This window comes from Halichoerus grypus, chromosome 3 (genome assembly GCF_964656455.1).
Source record: "Halichoerus grypus chromosome 3, mHalGry1.hap1.1, whole genome shotgun sequence".
In the NCBI taxonomy this organism is placed as follows: domain Eukaryota; kingdom Metazoa; phylum Chordata; class Mammalia; order Carnivora; family Phocidae; genus Halichoerus; species Halichoerus grypus.
Genome location: NC_135714.1, coordinates 36360731 through 36388012, shown reverse-complemented (window position 1 = coordinate 36388012; position 27282 = coordinate 36360731). Strand labels below are relative to the sequence as shown.

At 34.7% G+C, this 27282-nt stretch overlaps 1 protein-coding gene across 2 annotated transcripts in view; it reads left to right on the top strand.

The window, feature by feature from the left end:
• KCTD8 (potassium channel tetramerization domain containing 8) overlaps positions 1 to 27282 on the top strand; it is a 229934-nt gene that overhangs the window by 134260 nt on the left and 68392 nt on the right. The window lies entirely within an intron of this gene.

The window sequence follows — 27282 nt, the reverse complement described above, 5'->3', positions numbered from 1 at the left end:
AAATAATTTGACATTGTTTTTCCTTACTTCCTCCTCTCCTATTTCTATATGACTCTGCTGATTTATGATTAGTATACAATCTATTAAACCAGGAAAATGAGATTTAAATAATCTTCTTAATGAGTGTCTGAATGTGAAACAGGTTCTACCTTTTTAGGAAAAAAGAAGAAAGTTTACTGTAATTTAATCTCTATTAAATCTCTACAGATTTAATGAGCACCTGACTGATTGATGGAATGATTGATTATACTATACTAATACATCAGTTGGAAAGTTTTGTTGCCATATCCATCTATGAGGTATCACATATATTTAAACCTTCTCTTTTTTCATCTTGACCCATGGAAGATTTTATTTAACTTATGAATGTGGATCACCAAAATATATATAAAGGATCACCTGCATATAATGGGAAAATGTATTTACATATAATAGTAAGCTAATATATGAAAAATAGATGGAATATATTTCAGGATATGGAGTTAAGCAATAGTGTCTGTAATCGTGGGCCGTATTACCATGTTTGTAAGTTGCTTAAAGAAGTGATATTAGCCTTTTTATAATTAATGAATCTGTCTTCTGTCTGGGTCTCTCAAATATTTTACACTGAACTTCTACACTATTTTAATTTTATGGATTTTTGACTAGAGATTTTATTTCAGTACATAGATTTATAAGCTATAAGACTATGCATTTTGAAAAAAAATATGTACACTGGCCTATTTCATGATAATTTCTACTTTGCTCATCATGTCAGTTGATATAATGAAAACCATCGGCTGATATGCAGCTTGATTCAGTGTTTTCTCTTGGGGTTTGAAATTTGATTATGCAATTAATTGGAAAATAAATTACAGTGGAAGTAATCTTGTGTTAAATCCAATATTCTATTATTTTTTTTTAAATAAAGGTTCACATCGTGTTTGTAATCTGACATCATAATAGGCAGTATTTTCAACTTTTATTGAAAACATGTGCATCTAATGCTGCGCTATTTTCTAAAAATAATATCATTCTTGAAAATAATGATACATAAACAAATATTAGATGACTTTACAATGTGAGGGTGTTTTGTCATTTCTCATAACACACCAGTTTTACACAAAACAGATATAGATGAGCAAGCTAATTCTACCTCTGTAAGTTTGATTAATTCAGACTATGATACACAAAGAAAGTATGCAGTTATCATTACTAGAACCTAAACATGGGCTTGGAAGACCTCTTCGCTTTCTCCTAATCTGATCTTCCTCTGAGACAAATAGCTCTACAATATTCCTACCATTCACTCTGGTGAAATTCTTTAGGGGTGGGGACTTCTTAACTGGCTTTGCTAGCTTTTTGATTGGATAACACTTAATAAAATATTCTTCCTTATATTGAGCCCAATTCTATTCCTTTATGACTCTTAATTATTATTTTTGTTCATAGCTACTATGGTTAAATAATTCATCATTTATTTGAAGATGCTGTCAAGTTACTTTCTCAAGTTGAAATGTCCCTGGTACCTTTAACTATTCTTCAGAGCTTTTGGTTTTTCAGACACCATGGCCATTCTGGACTTCGTCTTCTACTGAAGATAATCTTAATTTGTTAATTAAAGGCTTTTTTCTCTGCTTTTCTATCCCGTCCTTCTTTTTTAACTGTCTGTGACAGGGAATGCTAGTTGTTTATTCATATTTACTTTCATTTTTACTAACAGGTCAGTTTTATTGGAGATAAATCCAATAAAAATTCACATTTCTTAGCTCCCTGAGATGGCCATTTACTAATTTCTGGTCAATCACATTTAAGCAGGAAGTGTTGCATATATTTTCCATGAAAATGCCTTTACAAGGGGATTGACTCACATGGATGGACCTTTTCTTTTTACCCTTCTTCCTTCTGGCTGTAATTCACAAGCACGAGGTGGATCAGTCATTGTGTGTTAATGAGACAACAAGCACTTACTAAGAATGGCTGAACAGAAAGATCAAAGGATAGTAGATCTCTGACCTTGTAGAACTGGCATACCATCTTTGAATTGCCTGTCTCTAAATTGGTCTTGATGTGAGAGAAAAAGAATTCACTGACTTGTTTAAGAATTTTTGTTAGGGTTTTTGCTTCATGTAGCCAACCGTATTGAGTTGATGCACCTGTTTAATACATAGCTCTGGAACTAAGGTAGTGTTGAAGGTACAGCCTAATTGGTGATCCTGCCAAAGTATGGACATGGCAATTTTAAGGGTGCATATATGATTGTAAGTGTTAACATTACACTGCATACTTAGGTTACATTTATTTTCTATTACAATTCTCAGATTGTTTTTTGTTTTTTGTTTTTTTACACGAATTACCATCCACCTTTGTCTTCAGTATATGGATACGATTTTTTAAATTGAAAATACAAGGTACATCACAGGGGAGAACACAAGGCTTTTTGAGTCAAACGGGCCTGAATTATCAACATTTCTCTCTTTTTTTTAAGATTTTATTTATTTATTTTGAGAGAGAGAGCACAAACGGGGAGGGGACAGATGGAGAGGGAGAAGCACACTCCCCGCTGAGCAGGGAACCAGATGTTGGGCTCGATCCCAGCACCCTGGGATCATGACCAGACGCTTAACCAACTTGGCCCCCAGGAGCCCCTCAACCTATTTTTCTTATATTCTTTGCCCTTCATTTTTTGTCATCTGTAAAATGAGGTTAGCAACAATTACTTCATTGACTTCTTGTGAAAGAACAAAAGCTAGTACTGTATAGCAGATAGTAGGCCATTTTTAAAAAGGTATGTGTTTATTGGTCTTTAGCCAGGTTCTAGCCTACCAAGATCTTTGGGAATCTTGACTCTACTCTCTAATATATTATTGTCCCCCAACATTGTATGCCTTGACCATTCGAGGTGAGTATTCCACACGATTCTTCATGTAGATGTGATATTAGATGAATAATGAGTTATTTATAGCAACTTCTTAAACTTTAACACACCAATGAATTACCTGATCATCTTGTTAAAATGCAGTTTCTGATGCATGCATTCAGGGTGGGGCTGAGAGTTTGCATTTTTACCAAACCTGAAGGAAATAGCAGTCCATGAATTATACTTTGAATAATAGGGATATGGATAACTTTATAAGTTGGGCCTTCCTATTTCAATTTGTGAAAACCAATTTTTTTTTTAAATATTTATTTTGGTCGTATGATCTATGCAGTTGGCAAAGCATGAATTAAGAATTCTTGATAAAGACATGTGAAGAAATTTAAAGTATATTAGAAAAAAACAAAGTCTTTGGACCTGGGGAGATATGTATTTTAATATCCACCTTAATAACAATCTGACCTTGGCATGGTTATTTAACAGGCTAGTGAGGATATAATGCTTGACTGATCTAAACATTAAATAACAGTATCATACAAAGAACAAATAGCATAGTGGTTGTTGCATATTAGAGACCTAACAACTATTACTTCCTTTTTCTCTTTTAAACTGACATTATTTTCCTGTCTATTTTATCTTCATTTTCTTTTTATGAGTTTTTGGTTTTATATTTATTATTTCATTCCTTCTACTTTCTTTGGGTTTATTCTTTTTCTTCCCCCCTTTGAGTTTAGTCTTGTATTCTTTATCTACTACTGTGTAAGTTAAATACATAGCTTATTAATTTTTAGCCTTTCCTTTTTTCTAATATAAGCATTTCATTGGATGGATTTCGCTCTAAATGCTATTTTGATATGCAATATTATTATTCCTCTTTAAGTATTTTCTAAACATTTCAAGAAATTATTCTTGTTATTAATCACCAGTTTAATTGCTTCAGGGTCAGAAAATATGATCAGAATATTGTGATAGCAAATCTGAAATTTTTTGAAACTTGGTTTATGATAAAGGTAAAGGCCAGGTTTTATAAATGTCCAACGTGCTTGAAAAACTTGAAAACATCCAGGGACACCTGGGTGGCTCAGTGGGTTAAGCATCTGCCTTCGGCTCAGGTCATGATCCCAGGGTCCTGGGATCGAGTCCCACATCGGGCTCCTTGCTCAGCAGGGAGCCTGCTTCTCCCTCTGCCTGCCACTCTCCCTGCTTGTGCTCTCTCTCTCTCTGAAAAATAAATAAAAATTAAAAAAACAAAACAAAACAAAACAAAAAACTTGAAAACATCCACATTTTCCACTTTGGGATAAAGAGTTACAAACATACACACATATATTAAGTCAGTCATGTTAATTGTATTATTCAGATCTTTTACAGCATTACTGACTTGTTGAATTGTTTCTTTCTGCTTGATCAATTATTAATTCAGGGAAATATAAAATCATCTAGTGTGACAATAGGTTTGTCTGTTTTTCCTTATTCCTTTGTCAGTTTTTTAAAAATATATTTTGATACTGTGTGCATAGAAATTTGGAAATAATACACTGGTGAATTTAATTGTTCAATCATCATGAAGTGAGTCTCTTTATCTCTGATAATGCCTTTTCCATTAAAATTTAATATTAATATAGCTGCACCTTCTTGATTTTTACATGTCTATTTTGTTTTTTTTAAATATCCTTTTATTTTCTGTATTTGAGTCATTAAATTTAGGATTTTTTTTAATAATCAGTAAATAGCCAGATTTGACTATTCCAAATTATAATCTTCATCTTTTACCTTAAAAGTGTATTCCATTTATAATTAGCTTGGTATTTTAAATAGATTTATTTCTATCACATATTTTGTTAATTATATGTGTGCTTTTTTTTTTTGCTCCTCTAGCATTGATTTTTTTTAAAGATTTATTTATTTATTTGAGAGAGAGAGTGTGTGTGAGCCAGGCTGGAGGGGGGGAGCAGAGGGAGAGGGAAAGAAGCAGACTCCCAGCTGAGCATGGAGACTGACATGGGCCTTGATCTCACAACCCTGAGCCAAAACCAAGAGTTGGATGCTCAACCAACTGAGCCAACCAGGCGCCGCATAGCATTGTTTTTTTTTTTTAATTAATTTTTTTTCTTTCTTGTAGATTGCAATATATATATATATATACTCTGTTCTGTTTTTTATGTGTTTGTTCTAGTTATGTTAATATGAATATTTAATTGAATAAACCATATGTTTAATCAACTGAGCATTTAAAAAACATACCATAAAAGTAGTTAGGGTTGGTTTTTTGTTGTTGTTGTTGTTAATTATTACATATGATAGCATTTTCTCTTGTTTCATTTGGATTCCAAAATTGATTATTCTTTTCTGCAGTCTTTTACTAAAATACCTCAAGTAAGTTTTCATTTAAAAAGAGATGGTGGGGCGCCTGGATGGCTCAGTTGTTAAGCGACTGCCTTCAGCTCAGGTCATGGTCCCAGGGTCCTGGGATCGAGCCCCACATCGGGCTCCCTGCTCTGCAAGGAGTCTGCTTCTCCCTCTCCCCCCCCCCCCGCTTGTATTCCCTCTCTTGCTGTCTCTCTCTCTCTGTCTGTCAAATAAATAAATAGAATCTTAAAAAAAAAGAGAGATGGCAATACGGAGAATAATTTTCTCATATAATATGTATAATATGAATATAAGCTTTTTTTCTGATATCATGTTTGGAATTAGATTTAGTTTGAAAGGTGCTCTACATTTACTATTATCTTATATTTCTACAATAAAAATCATGATTAGAAAGCAGAAACAGAAACTGTGCTTCTAATAAGTACCAGACCTTTGGAGGACTATAATCTCTTCTAATTTACACATAAGTAGGAAAACTTAATTATAATCTAAAACAATGTGTTACTCTACACCTCCATAGGTCATTTTAGACAATTCTGAATTTCCATTACATATTAAAAATAGATTAGAGTCAGCTTTTCCTTTAATTACCCAGTAAATTTTTATGCAAGAAGAAAGGAGCGCACAATAGTTTGCTGTCTTACTTTAAACTTTTAGTGGAAATATTCTGGTTTCATTATTTGAGAATGCTGCTACATGGAAGAAGAACTTGTAGACAGTAAAGCATGATAACATATCCACTTTTTAAAGAGAAATAGGAAGAGTGTTTCTTTGAAGATGAGACTGAGAAGATCCTTGCAAACATCTGTTCCACTGTTAGATAAGGATTTTAGCAGTGCATATCTTTAGATGATGCAGATATTTAGCTTTTTAATATTCTTTGTCACACTTTTTAAATCTTTTAAGCTTCCACAGCATGTATTCACTTCTGTAATGGGAAAAAAAAATGATACTTAGCTAATCTACATTAAAATAAATTACAGTGATGTTTATGTTTCCAACCTAGCTGCATGGCAATTTTCAAAGAAGCTTGGAGTAATAAGTAGATTTTATTGTTGTAATAAGTTGAAAACTTGAAATTAATTTGTTTGCAACTGTATGTATTTTATCATGTTTTCACCTTTGCAGTCTGTCTATTTACAGGAGATAAATGGCCTTTTCAAAAGGTTTCATTCACTTGTTACTTCATTTGCTGTCATTTAATTAATATTTATTTCATATTTAACTTCTGTGCTGTCGTTCTGTTCTTTTGAATCTAATGAGGATGATCCAAACCAGAAATGGTGTCACCTGTCTTTAAGAAGGTGGCATTTTGTCACTTGCATACAGACCCAGTGGGTATGAACTCTAAACTGATAGCTATTCTCAATACTTTAATAAAAGTTCAGTCAGTTGAGGGAGTTTGTTTCACACTGTGACTGTCAGGATGACTCTCAGGAAGCAAGTTATAGGAAAGTTCTGCAGGGAGCTATTTCCTATTGTTTCTGTGGACCTGTTAGCTCTTCCCCTGAGGTGATTTTAATACATATTTATACTTATTGCTGCTAAAACAAAAAAATGTAGGGAAAGCCAGTGGTGGTGGTGATGATATTTTCCCTCCCCTCCCCCTAATTCATTTTAGTTAATTTTATCTTACAAAAAAAAAAAAAAGAGGAGGGCAGCTCATTAGTGTGTCGGCATTCTGTGAGGAAAAGTAGAGACTGCCATTTCCTGCAGGAATCCGGATCCATTTGGGGTGATATGTATAACTGAAACATGTCATCTTCTAATTCCCAAACCAAGGAAGCCCTGATGGACTAGTTGTGGGAGACGAAGGGGGGTCTTCAGTGTCAGTGGACCTGGAAGGACTACTGTGAATTCTCTTCTGAGCACAGAAAGAGAAAGGGAAACTTAGGGTCCAGCATCCTTTAATGATTTCTGCAGCATCTTTTTGTATATATTCTTGTATACACATCTTCTTGTGTATATTTTCCATTACGACTTCCATTTCTGTTTTCTTGAATATTGACATGCTCTGTACCAGACACTGTGTTCCTTGTGAAAGGAAAGAGATAAATTAGACGGTTATTGACTCCACCAAGTTTAGTCTAGTGCAGGCTCAGATATGGATACACCAATTGTCATATGTACAATAAAAGGATGTTGGGTCCACTGTCTACTTTTAAAGCCACGACAGACCTCTAATTACCAGAGGTAAAATTCCATGCAGAACCAAAGATACTCATCGTGTGGAAGTACTTGGAAGTGTTAGAAAGGCATTGCACAAGTGTTGTGTTCCATGGACGTCTTAAATTTACCATGGAGGAATGTTTACGTCTAGAAAATAAACATTTTCTCTTGGATTATAAAGAGTCCAAGACATGCCATATTCTTCCTTAGGATCTTGGAAAGCTCTTTCTGGGGAGAAGCAGGTATAGTATTCTACTTAAATATTATTAAAAAAACACAATCTTTATTCAAGATGCTTCTATGATAGCCATATGGGGAGCATTATATTTTTTAATTAAAAAGTTATGTTTTGAGAGCAGTTTTAGATTCACAGCAAAATTGAGGGGAAAGTATAGAGATTTACCATTAATTCCCACCCCGATACATGCAAAGCCTCCCCCACTATCAACATCCCCCATAGAGCAGCGATCTGTTACAAATGAACCAATCTTGACACATTCTTATCACCCAGATCGATACTTTACATTATGGTTCAGTCTTAGTGTTGTACATTCTTTAGGTTTGGAAAAAATGGATAATGGCATGTTACCTTCATGATGGTATCATACAGAATATTTCCACTGCCCTAAAAATCCTCTGTGCTCTGCCTCTTCACCCCTCCCTCCCCAAACCTCCGGCAACCACTGATCTTTTTTACTGTCTCCATAGTTTAACTTATTCCACAAAGTCGTATAATTAGAATCATATAGTACATAGCTTTTTCAGATGGCTTCTCTCACTTATTAATATGCATTTAAAGTTCCTTAATGTGTTTTCACAACTTGGTAGCTTATTTCTTGTAGTGCCAAATAATATATTCCATTGTCTGATGTAACACAGCTTATTTATGCATTCACCTACTGAGGAATGTCTTAGTTGCTTCCAAGTATTAGCAGTTATGCAAAGTTGCTATAAATATCTGTGTGCAGATTTCATGTGGACATAAGTTTTCAACTCCACTGACTAAATTCCAAGAGTGTGATTGTTGGATGATATGGTTAAGAGTATGTTTAATTTTGTAAGGAACCACCAAACTGTCTTCCAAAGTGGTTCTACTAATTTTCACTCCTGCCAGCAATGAATGAGAGTTCCTGTTGCTCTGCGTCCTCACCAGCATTTGGTGTTGTCAGTGTTCCAGATTTTGGTCATCCTAATAGGGGACATTATTTTTTAAAGATGTGTTAAAGTACAAGGTAATGGTAAATTAGTGTTTGCCTTAAAAAAAGAAACCATACATATATACTATATCTTCCTGATCCTAAGTTGCTGTTTAATTAATAGTTTATGAGAGGAAAAAAAGAAGAATATGATATTAAATGAAGACATCTATTTAAATACAAAAAATGTGCATCTTAGAAATAAGGAATCATGGGTGCCTGGGTGGCTCAGTCAGTTAAGCGTCTGCCTTCAGCTCAGGTCATGATCCCAGGGTCCCGGGATCAAGTCCCACATCGGGCTCCCTGCTCAGCGGGAAGCCTGCTTCTCCCTCTCCCACTCCCCCTGCTTGTGTTCTGTCTCTCGCTGTCTCTCTCTCTGTTGAAAAATAAATAAAATCTTTAAAAAAAAAAAAGGAAGGAATCATGTTATGTAAAAAAAAAAAAGGCACAAAAGCAATAAAAAATACAACCATTTGCAATGTAAATTGAAATTTTAAATGTCCAAATTATTTTTATAATTTTGTTGGAAATATTACTGTTAGGCCATTTTAATTTAATTTGTTTTGTTTACTGAATTATACTTATTTGTGAAATGCTTTAGGTTTTCCTGTATTATTTTGAATTATATTTCAGCTTAGGACTTCACATTGGTAACATGCTTTACATGTGTTAGTGTTTCAGTTGAATTATTGAACACTTTATTTGGGCTTTTATATCAACCCAGTGCTTAGCACATAGATATGCCAAGAATATTTGTGAAAGTACACTGCTTCAGTAGCATTAAATATACTCTTTAAGATGTGTAGTGTTAATTTGGAGAACCTAAAGTAGTATGTCTTACTGATGTAAAAGAAAATGGAAAGGGGCCATTTTCCACTACCTAATGGACTATTTCAGATTATGTTTCACACACCTTGGACTGGGTGACCCTGCAGATAGAATAATCTTTGGGTTCTCGGGTCACCTGGGTGGCTCAGTCATTAAGTGTCTGCCTTCAGCTCAGGTCATGATCCCAGGGTCCTGGGATCGAGCCCCGCATCAGGCTCACTGCTCGGTGGGAGGCCTGCTTCTCCCTCTCCCACTCCCCCTGCTTGTGTTCCCTCTCTCACTGTCTCTCTGTCAAATAAATAAATAAAATCTTAAAAAAAAGCAAAAAACTTTAGGTTCTCATTCTTCTTGAAATTTTTAGAGATAATTTGTTTCCTTTAATTTTAGCTTATCACTGTAGGAAATATTTTTTTTAATTTTCAGAAAATCATAGAAACTAAAGATTGAAAAAAGAAGCAAAAACCCAGCTTTCTGATGTCTTTATGAGAATTCAGGGAAAAAAATATTAGTAGGGCTTATGCGATATGATCCATCACTGTGTGATTATAATTTTGTGAACATGTTAAAGGTCAACAAAATCATATACAGATTATATTGGTATCTGAGATATTCTTTTTTTAACAAATAGAACTGATTTATAAATTCTGATGTTCCATAAGTCATTAATATAAAGATTGAAACTTATTATAATAGCATTATTGATGATTTTTTAATCCCTAATCCTGTTCACAAACGGCTAATTAACCCACGTGGATAAGAGTTGGGAATCAAACTAAGGAAAATCATTATTGATTGCCAGGCAGTTAAGGGTGGGAGTGGGTAGGTTAGTTTCAATTATCTGGGGATTTACACAATTTTAAAGTTATCCACTAAAGGACTGGGCTAAATATTTTTAAAAATAAAAACTGTTAAAATTGAATTAATAATTGGTGAATCACCAATATTAATAATTACACATCAAAATAAAGGAAAGGTAATGCTTATATGAAAATCTAAAGAGTGTAAATATACCCAGCTACAAATAAAATACATACTTATTTGCAACATTTAAAAAATTTAAATTTTCCCTTTGTTTTCCTTCCCTTTCCCAGAAACTGTCAATTAAATGAGAATGAGTTCAAAAGACCTGACAGGAGGGCTTTCCTGGGCCTCATATATAAGAGCTATTGAACCCAGGCCAAAGCTAAGATTGCCAGCATCTTAGTTCTAGAAGGCCCCATTAGAGAACATGTGTATGGCCTAGTTTTTCTGTCTTGGATAGCCTTTTATCCCCTCTTGTCCTAGAACATTTTGTCTCCCCTTTCCCTAGTTCTGTGGTGTTTTCACTGAGTTGTCTTGGCATTAAGACTCAGTGGACATGTTTCAGGATTTTGCCAGAGAAAAGTGGAGCCTTAAACATGAAGGGTTCTGGTTTCTCATTCTGCTTTTAACAAACCAGCTTCACTTTCTTCTGTTCTGTGTATTGGGCCTGGCGTAAGATTAAGTTAGGGAAGCAAGTCCAACTTAAAAAAAAAAAAAGTAAGTTCGAAAACTTGTGCACAAATTGATATATAGGATGTTATGGGGAATCAGTGTCCTTCCGTTCTATTGATGATGGTGTTTGGTGAGAACCCAGGTAAAACCTCAGGGACACATTGTCAAGAAAATCAGGCCCCATCAGGAAACTATCAGTATTCATGAATAGGTGCTCTATATCACATTGAGCCAATGCTTTTAGAAATCAAAACCAGATAATCTCACCAGTTTCCATGGTGCTGAAGGGTGATAAGGAAATGAATTTGAACTAAATGCCATGAGAAAAGAATAGATTTTCTTTTAAGAAAATATTTTCTCATTACAATGAGAAAATCTGGTTTTGATTTCTAAAAGCCTTAGTCAGAATGTGTTCCTGTATCATGATCTTGCCAGTGCTTTGATGACTCATAGGTACCAGTGGGCAAGTGAGATATATAAAATCTAAGCTTCTAAGTGTCAGACTGGCTTCCTTCTTTCCTATATTCCCACAGGACTGCAGGGACCCAAATGTACTAGGTGGAGGGATGTTGTTAAGGAGTTATGTGATTGTTTATTTTCCCACCTCTATATTTATATGGAACTTACATATGTCAAATCATTTCTGTGATTTATCTCCACAATCACATGATATCATTTACATCATAATTTTTCTGAAAATCAGCTTCACTAAACTATGGCCAGCCATGAGCATTATCCCTTGTCAATTTTTTTTTTAAAGATTTTATTTATTTATTTGAGAGAGAGAATGAGAGAGAGAGAGAGCACATGAGAGGGGGGAGGATCAGAGGGAGAATCAGACTCCCCACTAAGCGGGGAGCCCGATGCGGGACTCGATCCTGGGACTCTAGGATCATGACCTGAGCCGAAGGCAGTCGCTTAACCAACTGAGCCACCCAGGCGCCCTATCCCTTGTCAATTTTTAAGCAAAAATGCATGTCATTGTATTAATTTAAATTCTTATTAGTAGCCATGTTAAAATTTTTATGTTGATAAGTTAATAAAACAAAATGTTGATGAAGATTGTTGAACAAAATGAACACATGGACTTATCTCATTCTCAATGCAATAATTCTTTTCACATTTCTGATAAAGGAATTCTGTTTGGTTGGCTTTCCATAAGGTGTTTGATAATGTTTTCATCCTAGATCCTGTTATTTAACCCCAAAATGCTGAAAGAATTTTTAGTGGCTCTCTCTGATATTTTTAACAGTGTATTCCATTTCGGGGCAGTGTTAAAGGGTTCTTAGGTCTTTTTCTTTTCTTTCTGTCATCAAACAATTGATTAAAATACTATCAACCAACCTACCACAGTTTCCTCAAAAAAAAAAAAAAATCAAAGCCTGGAAACCTAGCATATGAAGTAATAAATATCATTTGCTTTTTTCTGACATTTTCTTATATCAATCAGATTTCTTTATGTTCTCTGTGTGCTAATATCCACCCTTGAATCTATAGATACTTATGATTGTTTGCCCACACATAAAATAAATCAAGTTCAGAATCTTGGCAGCAGTTAAGGTTAATATGGTCCAATAAGTATGGGGGATAAATTAATCTGGTTTTAATTTGGGCAATCTGAACATTTCTTTTGAAAATAATTTGAGCTCAGTTAATTTGGTAAATTATTTTCTTGGTAGATCATATTTGATAACTTTGGCTGAATGAGGAAAGCTCATCAATGAAGAAAAAATGTTCTTAAAATAATTTTCAAAAGAAAATTATATGGAAAAATCAAATAAAAATACAGAGGTGTTAGTTTTCATAATAATTCTATGCTTAGATAAGATTGCCATCTGTTCAGACTCTGTTTTTGTTTTTTTTAACTAGCTGAAAATTTATTTATATTTTCTCTGGGGTACTTTATCAATATCTCTTAATAAACTACAATGATTTTATAGTGTCTTAATAATTATAAATTTGTTTACAAGGAGGCTTGAATAGGACTTCAACCATAGAAGATGCAGAAAAATACTTTCCATAGTCCCTATGTAAACACATTGCAAAAAAATCAGTTGAACCACTTTATTTATTTATTTTTTTTTTAAGATTTTATTTATTTGTGAGAGAGAGAATGAGAGACAGAGAGCATGAGAGGGAGGAGGGTCAGAGGGAGAAGCAGACTCCCTGCTGAGCAGGGAGCCCGATGTGGGACTCGATCCCGGGACTCCAGGATCATGACCTGAGCCGAAGGCAGTCGCTTAACCAACTGAGCCACCCAGGCGCCCAGTTGAACCACTTTAGAATTAAAAATTACAATTTTTAAAAAAATTTGTTGGCAAATCACTGGTATTTTTAAGACAAAATCGAATCCCATAAAAATTTCTATAATAGGAAAATGTAGGCCCTTTCAGGTTGAAGAATTATTAATAAAGACTAAATCTTACTTGATACTTCTTGGATTTTCTCTCCCGATATACCTAATTCTGATAACTAGTCACTAAAGAAAAATACACATCATAATCTAATTGTATTTTAATGATGGATAGGTGGGATCTGTCTTATTTTATCTAAGAATAATTATACCCAACTTTGTAGTCTGACTTTAATTTTTCTTTTTATTTTAGCCTATGATTGCTTATGGCAAGGAATTACATTAACATATTATGAGAGATAACTACTGAGGTGTATTGCCCCATATAATATTAATATTACCATGTTATATTAATATATTATTTTTAATTTTATTTTATTATGTTATGTTAATCACCATACATTACATCATTAGTTTATTATTAATATATTATTACAATAATATACTTGGTACTTGACATTAATATGTTTTTGACTGTTTCAATTATGCAAAGTATCCACAGACTCCCTGATAGGAGAGAAGAGGAAATTATCACCTTACAAAACCCACACTTGCTTAATTTTTATATGTTTAAACAGATTCAGTACTCACCATTAGGTATCTTTGATTTATCACTATTTTACATTTATTGAGTTATTCTGATTAATCTCTTGGTTGGCTAGATTTCATTGTCGGTTTGTATGTCTGTGTGTTTAAAAAAAAAAAAAAAAAAAAAAAAAGCTTCCATGAGCTAAATTGCCTAATCCCTTGTATAGTTGCCTGAGTCTCTCTGTTGATTATAGATGAAGGAACACTTGGCTGAGTATACAATTTTTGATTTATACTTTCACACTAGAACTGTACAGTCATTTCTCAACTATCTCCTAATGTTAATTCTGTGCAAGTCAAAAGTACCTTTTACATAAAAAAGGATTAAAAATATCTTCCTGATATGCTTTAACATTTTCTTTTAGCACATGGGCTTGACGATACCAAGGACATTTGGCCTGCAGAAGGAAAACAAGAGACACATAATATTTATCCAACTAAAGGGCAATAACAAGAAGGCAGCTCTTATCCTATTTAATCTGGGCCAAGTGCCCTTTTTCTTGCTTCCATAGTATTCTGTACTTCCTTTTAAAGTAGTACTTATGAGTTTGTTTTATAATCGTCTGCATACAAATCTAGACTGTGAATCCCTTGAGTACAGAAACATAATAAGCACTTGATAAACATTTTTTTATTTAGAAGGATTAAGTTTATCTGCTATTGATTTGTAGTGACTCCCGAGAATACTGTGCTGAGAGTGATTCTGAAGCCAGTGCTGGATCCGCAGGAAAGGGCACATTGATCAATTAACAATGTGTGCTCTTAGGAGAAGAATGAAAAGTGGTGCCGAAAGTGACAAATATTGTTCATCTTAGATTAGATACTATTTATTTACCACAGATGGCAGAATCAGGACTATTAGATAAATACCCCAAGAGGTAGATTTTGGCTCAATATAAGGAAAAGTGTCTTAATGATTAGATAAGTTTAAAAGTTGAGTTCGGTGCTAGAGTCACTGGGATAGGTGAGTTTCCTTTCCCTGGAATTGTTAGCGCATATGGTAGCCAAGTATTTTAGAAATATTAAACATTATAGACACCACTCAATGATTCTAACCTTATAGGATACAGTTTATCAATATGACCAATATGTGGTTAAGGAATTAATTTTAAAGCAGAGAAAGCTTTGTTAGGTATATGAAATAAGTTTTAAAATCTCAATTTTTATTGAACTTATGCAATTTATATAGTTTAAGTCTATAGAATACTTAAGTGAGAGTAAATAGTCTTTGGGTTATATGTTTGAAGATGCCATAAAACAATACTAAGTGAATATTTCCTGACTTAGTAAATATTACCATCTACCAGGTTGCTTAAGCTAAGAACCTGGTGGTTACATTAATTTCTCTTTCCCTCACTTTCCCTGAGCCAGTCCATCAACATGCCTTGTGGTCTCTACCCCATTCTTGAATCTGCCCTCTTCTTTCCATCTCTACTCTCATCATCATCTCCCTGGTCTACTGAAATGCTTCTTCTGTGATACCTCTGTTTTTAGCCTTGCTCCTATACCATTCATCCTCCTTCCAGGAGCAGTTCTCTTTCTTAAAACATAGATCAGAATATTTCATTTTCCTACTTAAAATTTTCCAAGTTTCCTATCACAGTAACATAAAATCCAGGCTTTCTATATTTACTTAAAAAGCTCTACAAGAATTTGTCTCTGACCTTTCTTTCTGATATCTACCCTGTTTCTTCATCCAAATGCCCAGCCACTCTGGACTTTTTATCTGTTACGAGACTATTGCATTATTGTAAGTGAGAAACAAGGTGGCGGTATAGGATATGATGAGAAGTATTCAATGATGGATGCATTTTGAAGATAGAGCCGACAGCAATCCCTAACAGATGTGTTGTGGCAGAAAGAGGATTTAAGGAGGACTCCAAGGTTTTTGGCCTGAACAACTAGAAGGGTAGAGTTGACATCAATTAAAATGGAAAGGGTTAAGTTTGGGGTATATTTGGAAGAGAAGATCAGGAGTTCAGTTTTGGAGATGTTGAATTTGAAATGTCTAGGAGTTGGATATTATGAGCCTGGAGTCGCAAAGAGGTATGGGCTGAGATAAAATTCTGTGTTGTTGGAATGTACTTGGTACCTCAAGTCATGAGACATCCTACCTTTACCAAGGGAATGAAAATGGACAGAAATGAGAAGAGGCCAAGAACTGAGCTGGGGAGCACTAGAAGATTTGAAGTTTTAGAAAAAGAGTAGAAATCTGCAGAGGAGACTGGAAAGGAGGTAGGAGGAAAACCAGGAGAGTGTGGTGTTCAAAAAGTCTAATGAAGAATATGTAACAAGAAATGAGAAAGATTAGCCATGTCAAATGGTACTGACTAGCCAAATAAGATGAGGGCTGAGAATTGACCACTGGATTTGGCAACAAGTACGTTCTTGCTGATCTTGATGAGCAGTTTGGGTGTAGTGATGGAGGTGAAAATTTGAGTGAGTTAGGAGGAGAGGAATTGGAGACAGCAAATATAAACATCTTTGTCAAGGAACTTTGCTACAAGGTAAAGAAATAGAATAGGAAATTGAGTAAGTAGTAGTAAGTAGTTGTTTGTTTCATTTTAGGGGGAAAAAGCTGCATCATATTTATATTGTTTTTGTGTTGATAGAAATACACATGTAGAAGGCAAAAGTTGATGATGTGGAAGAGAGATGACAAATGCTTGAGCAAGGTATGTGAGTATGTGAGAGAGAATACAATTTACTATACCAGTAGAGAGAATGGCTTTAGACCGAGCATTCACAGGAAGGTGGAGAAAGTGGGCGCAGTCACTCATAAGTGGGTAGATATGAAATGGTGTGGAAATCTTTGGAAGTCTTTTCTTTCCAGGTTTTTTTTTTCAGAGAATTAGAAAGCAAACCCATTAACTGACAGAAAGTCCCAATTTTCTCTTCTGTTTAATGGAAGGATTTCAGAGAAGTACTAAATGAGAAAAAGTAACAAAATTGTTTTTGCAAACTCAATTCCAATATATAGCTATGGATAATATTTTTTTAAAGATTTTATTTATTTATTTGACAGATAGAGACAAAGCGAGAGAGGGAACACAAGCAGGGGGAGCTGGAATGGGAGAAGCAGGCTTCCCGCCGAGCAGGGAGCCCGATGTGGGGCTCGATCCCAGGACCCTGGGACCATGACCTGAGTCAAAGGCAGACGCTTAATGCCTGAGCCACCCAGGCTCAGTATGGATAATATATGGTTATCTCTCTAATCTTATGTTAAATGGAAAACTTTAAGTAATGTGATATTCTTTCATTTCTATAAAATAAACAAATGTCAAAATACCTTAAATTATGAAATTTAGGTGTTGAAATGATTGACTAGTAAAAAAAATCAACTTTTCATAACATGTTCTATAAAATACTCTCAAAATATCCTTGTTTCTTAAAATCCAGCAAGTACGCTGGAACTCTTATTTCTAACCATCTGGCATTATTGCCTTGCTAGATGAAGAGAGTAATCACGCCTCTCTATAATAAAGATTTTTAAATTGATTTGTCTCTTGGTATATATGTGAAGTTTAGTTTAGTCAGAAATATATTTACTTTTTCTTTGGTTTTCATAGGTTTTTTTCAAGTTTGTGCAGTTTATTTAAAGACAAAGAATCATTATTAATCATTTTGTTTTCTCAGGTTCTCTATGAATCAGATATTCATATAATTAAAAAAATTAAACCCCTCTATTTCAATGTGCTGAGATAAAAATATTTTCACTTCAGTTTAGCTGGATAGCTTGTTCATTCTCATATTTGAATTGATCACGATTGACTTTCAGATTTGTTAAAATCTTCACTTACATGATCAGCTGAAAAGCTCAAAAGAACCGTAATTCATCAGGTTTTTTTATCCTATGCCTCAAAATCAATGCAATTCTATAGCATATTATAGTATCTGGTTCATATTCACTGTGGCCTCATTATTTGGTATTTTATTGTACTGTGATTCTTTGATTATTGCTAATTCTTGTTTAATTATAGTAGTGCATTAGTCCTGAGCTGTTACCATGATTTCTCAGTAATTCAGATGAGTTCATATTTGCTATATGAAATGCAAGAGAGTAGTCCCAAATATGCTTGATATTTTGTTGAGAGATTAGATACTTTTCTAAGTGCATGAGGACTTAGAAGGATTAAGCTCTGGTATATAACAAGCCATATGTAGTTAAGCAAGTCAGATTTACTCTACTGTTTTAGAATTACTTCTCATTCTTTTTAGACAATTTGTCCACATGCTATTTATCCTCAGGGACATGTTCTTTTAGAATATCCTTTTGGGGATGAATGTTTCAAATGTGTTGGCCCAGCACCTTCATTATATAGATAGGGAAGGCAAGCCTCAAAAAACAAAGGACGTCTGCTTCTAACTCTTTTACGGTAAAGGATTACTCCCATTATTGATAGTGTTTAATACCAGTGCTGTGCTATTAAAGTTGTCCAGTCTTGGTGCAAAGTTCTTTATAGCTGCTTTCAATCTTTTCTCTGCTGGTACATTTTTAAGACTAATTCCTACTAGGATTTTGGCCTAATTAAATGATAGTGGGAAAGCATTTTCCATCATTACCATTGGAACAGGAACAGTAAATCACCAAAGGTACCAATTGGGAACTTTGTCTTAATATCATTAGACAGAAGAAGACATACAGAAAATTCTTGTCAGTCAAACCCCAGTATTTAATGATTGTACACATTAGTTTTTTGGAGTAGTGCCCCAGAGAAGTTGCTGGAAGCAGGTATCTCTGCAACTTGAATCATTTGTAGTTTAATATGTAGAAGGAAGAGAGAAGGATACATATTTCTTCTAAATCTAAGTAGGAAAATATATACTTTTTATAAAATGGAAACCATTGGCACACATTCTATATGAAAGAACAACCATAAATTTAACTCTGTTGCAATCAATAAATATTCAACAACCAGGAATAGGGATATGATCAACATTGGTTCATTTGGGTGCAGATACCTGGAAACAGTTTCACAAATTGACTGAAGTTAGCAGAATTTTGAAAGGGGTGGGTCATGTAGTACAGTGGAAATAACAGTAAATGGGACCCCCCTTGTGCAAATCCTCCCTAGTCACAATTAAGCTGTGACACTTTAGGCAAATTACTTAACTTCTCTTATCCTCAATTTACTCATTAGATCACCTTTTTAACATCTCATTCTCTAACAAAATTATTTTCAGTAAGATTCATATAACAATCAAAACAATCCTTTTCTCAATTCACTCTTTAATTTTAAGACAGTTAAATTTCTGGAAAGAGCAGTAAATTTGAACTTTTTAAATTCAGAAGTTAATGTATGAAATAAAATGTGCACTTACCAAACAAAAATGTGACACCTGTATTTCTCTGTTGCATAGTTTAAAAAGTTGTAAAGCCGGGTGGTCACATAAAATTCAAATAACTCAAGTTTGGTTTCCTTATTTTTATAATTATTGTGCCATTATTATTTATTTGAATTTCTGTGTAAACTAAGGAATATGTATTACCACTGGGGTAAAGCCACCAAATGTGTCTGAAGAAAGTTTGAACAATTCTGCATCCTTGAGAACTTATTTTAAAAGAAATGCGTATAGCTGAATCCACATGGGTCAGAGGCCAATCGTACAACCAGGAATTCTCAGAATTAATTTCTATATGGACTACTACGTCATTAAAAGATATCATGTCCGGGGGTACCTGGGCAAGTTCAGTTACATTTTCATTCAGACCTTTAAGAAATATTTTTGTAACTGATAGCAATTGATTAATTGATGGCTAATAAGAAGCTGCTGTGCTTTTCTGTTGGTCGCTTTAGGGGATAGCATTGCTCCTGTCTTTCTTCTTTTCTCCCTTCATACTCCTGCACCATTTGCTGGGAGCGCCCTGCCCCAGTCTGGCACTCACACCTGCCCGAGTGCCACCCCTCACATGGGCATGCCTACTCCAGCACTGGCTACCACCTATAAAACCAGCTTGTTCCACCATGATGCACAAGACATAAGCTGGTAAAGGACGCGATAGAGAGGCTGAAGCTTTTACCTTTGAAAACCATATTGTGTGTTTTAGTCTATTCTTGACTTTGGTTAAACCACATTTTAACTTCTTCTAGTTTATACGCATAAACCTGAAGTAAGGTTGTGTCCTCATTTGTGTAGTTTATGGATGAGTAAAGGCCCCCCCCTCTAAATGTTTGGAAATTCCCAAAGACTCTTGATCTCTTCTGTTTTCGAGCCACTTTGCCTGTTGTGGGTACTTTACACCATCTTTTTTTTTTTTTTTTTTTAATTCTCACATAAAAAAATAAAAGGAAGGAAGAAAGGGAAGAGAAGGAAAGAGAACAGGGAAAAGAGAGAGAAAAAAATAAGAACCATGAGAGACGATGGACTCTGAAAAACAAACTGAGGGTTCTAGAGGGGAGGGGGTTGGGAGGATGGGTTAGCCTGGTGATGGGTATTGAGGAGGGCACGTTCTGCATGGAGCACTGGGTGTTATGCACAAACAATGAATCATGGAACACTATATCTAAAACTAATGATGTAATGTATGGGGATTAACATAACAATAAAAAAATTTAAAAAAAAAAGAGAGAGAAAAAAATAGAAGGAAAAAGTAAAAAAATCTACTAATAGAGATAACACCTGATAAATTACGTAAGTTCACACCCCACCACTTGTAATGTTAAGAACCCGTCTTTTACTTTCCTATTGTCCCTAGCCACTCCATCTGGAGTTAGGAACTATGTAGTCTTACATTTTCCAGGTGATCCCTGTCTCATACCCATGTTCTTTTTTGAAGAATACTTTCCCTATCTGTGCATTCAGTTTAATTAAGGAGTAGAAGAAGGTCTTTATTCTGCCCCATACATAGATTTATCGTTTGAACAAGACCTTCCAATATTAACTTTTATTTCAAGCTATCATTTTAAGACATATTTTCTCAGTAAATCACTTCACCTCCTAAAAGCCATCCGGGGTAATAAAAATGACTTCACAACTTTGTATATTTGTAGAACACCTTAATCAGTGCAAATGGTAAAGAAGCATTAAGAGACTGCAGTGGACAACATCCCAGTCTCTGAATTGATTCTATTCCATTCTGAAGGTAAAAGAGTAGATATTTTTGCTTTATAGCAACTTGCCCAGTTAATGTAATTCCAATTTGAGACTACTTTAGAAAGTAGGATAAAATTTATTAGGGATATATCTCCCAGTCCAGACCTTAAGCTCTCACCATGAATGAGCAAGTAATTTTCAACCAAATTCTTGACATGGGCCAAGGAATGACTACATAAATATTAACATAATGTAATTAAGTTCAGATATTCAGATATAATTAAGTTCAGTCCAATTTGATAATGTAATATGGCAGAATAGGGTGAGAATTAGAAGACAAGCTCACAAGCGCTAAGATGCAACATCATTATAATCTTATAATTAGCATTTGTCTGACATGGAACCTCACGATATAGAGGTTCAAGGGGAAATTCGAAGTCTTTAGACAGTGATAATGGAGATTGAAAAATGAAAATAGTAAATTAATTTGAATACCTTTGGGGAAACAAAAAGAAGAACGAGATGTCTCTGAAAAACACTTGACATCATTCAAGAGAATGACACTAGATTCTTAGACTTTCTTGAGGCTGGAAGGTGAAGTCTCCTTAAATTACTCCAAGGAGGGTCACACATACTTGAAATTATTTATTAAGCCTATGAGGTATCTCTGTCTAAACCTAGTATTATAAAATCTTTGTTACCATCTCTAAAATTTGGCCAAATATTCAATTTCAATGAAACAATCTCTGGAATTAAACTTGAGTACAGGGAGTTTTGACACTGGCAGATAGATCCAGTAGGGTTTTATGATCTTTTTCAATTTAGAAGAGTAAGCTGAATAAGACTTTCTTTTTCTTTTATTGCCTATTTACATGATTTCAGACAGCAAAAAGACTTATACAAAGATAAAGAAGTTTTTAGATAGTAATAATCTATGTTTTTCTGAGACTTGATTGGGGTTTTTGATAAACATAGCTATGAGAATCCAACTTAACATCTGCTCATCTTGACAAGATAATTATAAAGTGTATTGTCATTATAGTATTTTTGGTTTATTATTGATCATTTTTATCATTTTACAAATGTCCAGATTATTTGGCTTAACCGATAATGTGTTTTCCCTGTTATGTATATCTTTTGCTTTTAACAACGTTATTTCTTAAAATACATTTTTCACAAGAGAATCCTTCAATTATCAGTGGGAAAAATGAAGAAATGGCTGTGTGTGCAGTACCCTGGCAATTTAATTTAGAAGCTGCTTTCTGAGTTCAGGAAAGGTGACTCCTTTTTCCTAAAATCTTCATCTTTTCCCCACATGGTTCAATGACTGGATTGAGAGACAGTTTCTACTCTTCATAAGATTTCTAATTCATATTCTAAACCTCTGCACTCTTTCAGTTATGAAAAATTCATTAAGGTTTTATGATGCTAACATTGAAAATGTCTTAGTTGTTTTCTCATAGAAAATATTTATGTAGAGGTCTGTTAATATACATATGACAAATGTACACACCTGGTTTTTTTTTGGCTACTCATTTGCTACTGGGAGAGTAAGCTTTTAAAGTCAAATGGATAGTTAGCACCCTTTCAATGTACTTATTTTTACCTGTATAATGGCAACATGGAGAAAATCATGAATTATATATGCCACATGAAAAGAATGTCACCTTTTGAATATTTATGAACACTTGATTTTCTTAAAATTGGGAAACATTTCTCTTTAGGGAAGAAGCCATTGAAGAAATGAACTGTCATATAACATTCAGAATTCTTTAAGCAGATTTGTGATTCACCTATTATTCTTCCAGTTTCCAATTTTATTGTTAGTTATCTAACTGTTTAAGTCAAATAAGAGATTTTGTGGTTCTTAATATGTTATGTGACTCATAAATGAAGAGGAATAATCTTCTACATAAGAACAATTTACTCTCTCCTTTTCAGAAATATCAACAGCTCTGGCCCTCCTGAATGCTTACAGTGAGAAAAGGAATTTGAATTTTGGTATTTGATGAACTTTTGATGCTCTGTTTTGGTGGCATTGCAATGAGAACTAGATTCCAGCAGTTCAGTGATCTGTGCCTACTTGAGAGCAGAGACCCTGCCTGTCTCACTCACCATTGTGTCCCCGGTGCCTGATGCACAACTGACAAGAAAATGGTCTGTAGAATTAATGCGTGAATCAAAATGCACAATGCCTTACCCTGTATTACCATTAATACAATTTATTTATTTGACAGAGAGAGAGAGAGTTAGCTAAAGCAGGAACACAAGCAGAGGGATTGGTAGAAGGAGAAGCAGGCTTCCCACAGAGCAGGGAGCCCGATAGGGGCTTGATCCCAGGACCCTGGGATCATGACCTGAGCCGAAAGCAGATGCTTAATGACTGAGCCACCCAGGCGCCCTTAGATTATCATTTTTCAAAGAATATAAATACATGGGAATACACTTCATCCTACACATACTTTAAACATCTGATAAGGGGCGCCTGGGTGGCTCAGCCGTTAAGCGTCTGCCTTTGGCTCAGGTCGTGATCTCAGGGTCCTGGGATTGAGCCCCACATCGGGCTCCCTGCTCGGTGGGAAGCCTGCTTCTCCCTCTCCCACTCCCCCTGCTTGTGTTCCCTCTCTCACTGTGTCTCTCTCTGTCAAATAAATAAATAAAATCTTTAAAAAAAATAAACATCTGATAATATGATATGATATATGATAATTTACAGTCCTTAGAGTTCAAGTTCATAAAGTTTCTCATTTTGAATTGTCTTCATACAATCATTTATCTTTCTCAAAAGGTCAGTGGGGGAAAATGTTCCTTTTGCTCAGTTTTCTGGGGTTTCTTTTAAAGCTTCTGGAGATTTGGTCTTTATGTACATGCATTAGATTGAAATATATGACATTTCCAATATTTGACAGATACTGGCAAAAAAGTGGTTGCTTATGGTTCAGCCTAACATTTATCCATGTTAATAATATTATGGGTATTTACTGATGGATCATTACTATGTATAGGCACTTAGTGTGTGTCTTCTCATTTCATACTGAAAACAGCCCCATGAGGTGTAGGTAATCATATTATCTTCATTTGATAGAGGACTTAACAGGGTCACACACTCAGTAAACTGTGGCATTGGAATTGAACATAGAAAGTGGAATCCAAAACTATAGACTCTTAATCATTATGCTCTTTTGTCTCCCACAATGAAACAGTTTTTAGCAAATTAATTATCTGGTGTACTACTCCCTATATCCCTATCATGATTGATTACTTACTCATTAGGTTGAATATTCCTTCTAGAAGATTAGAATTCTATGTAAATATTGAATAAGGATGAACTCCAAATGGAAGGAATTTGAAGTATATTATTTCTTCTGACAGGCAATAGTGGTTCTACTAAATTAAGATTTTAATTAATAATATAAGTGTAGACACTTGTATAACTGTTATTCTTTATGGATTTTAGCTTTAGTTTGGCTCCTGAGTTCATGCCTTTATATAATGTGTGGAGGGGGTAGAGTGTACAACCCTCATCATTTTTTCTAGCTCTTTTTCTGTAACACATATAGTCAAAAGGTAGATTTGCTATTTTTGCATTCTTAAAGTCTAAAAAAATGTAGAAATGAAAGAATAAAAAGGTTGACAGAGGCATATGGGGAGAAAGGAATAATATTCTGAGAATAAGTGGGTTTAAAAGAAGAACTCTTCCCCTTATTCAAAAGTAGTGCAGATTTGCAGAGAAAATTCTAATCATCTTGACATGGAAATCATATGAAACAAAGTAAGTGTGTGTGTGTGTGTGTGCATACATATGAGTTTGTATATATACATATACGTATACATATATATGTTTCTTATAAAACAAAATTATTGAGAAAAATGTGGTTGCCAACAAACAATTTGTGCTTTCAGACGTTTCTCGTTATGTGTAATACACCACTTATATTCCCAAAGCATCTGTTAAACCCAAGTGCTAGGACATAAGTATGTGAAAATCTCCAATAAAGTCCTAATACTGGTTCTAGGACTTTATATTTTAATACAGATATTATGATGAGGCTTGACAAGTGCCCTTGTATGAGGGAAATAAGAAAATTTAACACTGCCGTATAGAAGTCCTAAGTTCAGGAAGTTTAGATTTTATACTGGCTAATGGGGACCATACTGATTTCTGGCTCAAATACTAGGGCAAACTTTGAGTAAGTTTCACTTTTGAAAAGAGCGATAAGGAATGTCTCTTCTTCGTTATTTTAGGACTAATGGTAATATTAACAATAATATTCATTGAGTATTTAAAATATGATAGATACAGTTTAAAGCACCTTACCATTTTTACTTTGTTTAATATCTATAATAACTCTTTGAGGTAGAAATTAATAATATCCCAGTTTTACAGACAAGAAAATTTAGGCAAAAGAAGATAAGTCATTTGCTCTGAATTATGAAGCCTTTGGGGCACAGTCAAATCTGGCTGCATATCCCAGGCACTTGGAAGGAGTGGGAGAGACTGCAGACAGTTCCCTGCAAAGAAAAGAAATGCCAGGGGGCGCCTGGGTGGCTCAGTCGGTTAAGCGTCTGCCTTCGGCTCAGGTCATGATCCTGGAGTCCTGGGATCGAGCCCCACGTCCGGCTCCCTGCTCAGCAGAGAGCCTGCTTCTCCCTCTCCCTCTGCCTGCCACTCTGCCTACTTGTGCTCTCTCTCTATCTCTCTGTCAAATAAATAAAAAAAAATCTTAAAAAAAAAAAAAAGAAAAGAAAAGAAATGCCAAGTGATGTCATACTGTCCAGGACAAAAAGAGCCTTCTTTGGAATCCCTTCAGTTTCTGCTATAGAAATGAGTCCATCTATGATGTTACTAGTAAGTGTGTTGACAGACAAATGATTCTACTTCCTGTCTTAGTGGTGGAGTCAACTTCTTGTGCCATTTGAAGGCTGTTGACTAGTACTTTTCAATATTTTTTTCTTTATTTTTTTTATTATGTTATGTTAATCACCATACATTACATCATTAGTTTTTGATGTAGTGTTCCATGATTCATTGTTTGCGTATAACACCCAGTGCTCCATGCAGAACATGCCCTCTTTAATACCCATCACCAGGCTAACCCATCCCCCCACCCCCCTCCCCTCTAGAACCCTCAGTTTGTTTCTCAGAGTCCATCGTCTCTCATGGTTCGTCTCCCCCTCTGATTTCCCCCCCTTCATTTTTCCCTTCCTGCTATCTTCTTTTTTTTTTTTTTTAAACATATAATGTATTATTTGTTTCAGAGGTACAGGTCTGTGATTCAACAGTCTTACACAATTCACAGTGCTCACCATAGCACTTTTCAATATTTTTAAGTCATTTTCCCCCAAACTGGCCATTGCCTTCTCTTCCCTTTCTCTGCCCTTCCCTTTTTCTTTCCTTCTATTATTATTACAACTTTCAGTGTTTTCTAATATCAAAGTAAAATAAAATGGTAAACTAATGGTAGAGTAATCCATCTGTAGACAATACCAATCCCCAGTGTTTATATCTGGATTTAAAAGGCTCGAAGCAACTGCAAACAATTAAGAAATAACTACTTTTAGGCCCCAAACATCAGGCAATTCCATTAATACTGATTTGAGGTCATGACAACCTTGGTGTTCTATTTATTCTCTTTGAAAGAATCAGAGATTTAGTCATGGTTCATATACCTGTATTCTTTGAAAAATAAAGCAACTCCATTTCCTCGTCTACCTAGATTTTCAACCAGAAGTTCATGTTTGATGGGGGAAAAAAGCAGATTTTCAACTTACTTGTTATGCCTAAAATGTGACAAAGATTATAAAACTACAGACCTAAAAAGAAAAACTACCATATGCTTTCCATTGCTGCACTGGCAGAAGAAAGAACATGTCAGAGAGAAATTCAGAATTGTCATGGGCAGAGTGAAAACAATTACACAAAAATCTCATATAGCAAGCAACCCTTTGCCCTGAACTGATCTCTTATTATGGTAATTTAACATATGTTGAATTTCATATCAGCTACTCTACTCTGCTCAAGTTTTCATACAAACTACAACATCAGAAAGTGTCACTTTGAAGTTTGAAAGACACCCCTGAGAATATTGAATATCAGTTTTCGAACAAGCTGTTACACTTTCAATTGGGAATGAAGGATCAGTCCATGCTTCATTATTCTACCTGTGTGCAACCCTCATCCCACTTAATATTTTTTAAAAACCCAAAGGAGGAAATGTAACCATTACAGAAGTCATTTTCTTTTAAGGCTCTATCAGTTGTTTTTATCGACCATAAGACATTGACAAAAGACATTGATTCTAATAAACGTTAATTCATACTTTCTAGAGGTTTTTCTCATTAAAATACCTCTAAAATAACAAAATATCTCCTTAGAATTAAAGAATAAATGCATTTTTTTACCTTAAGGTACT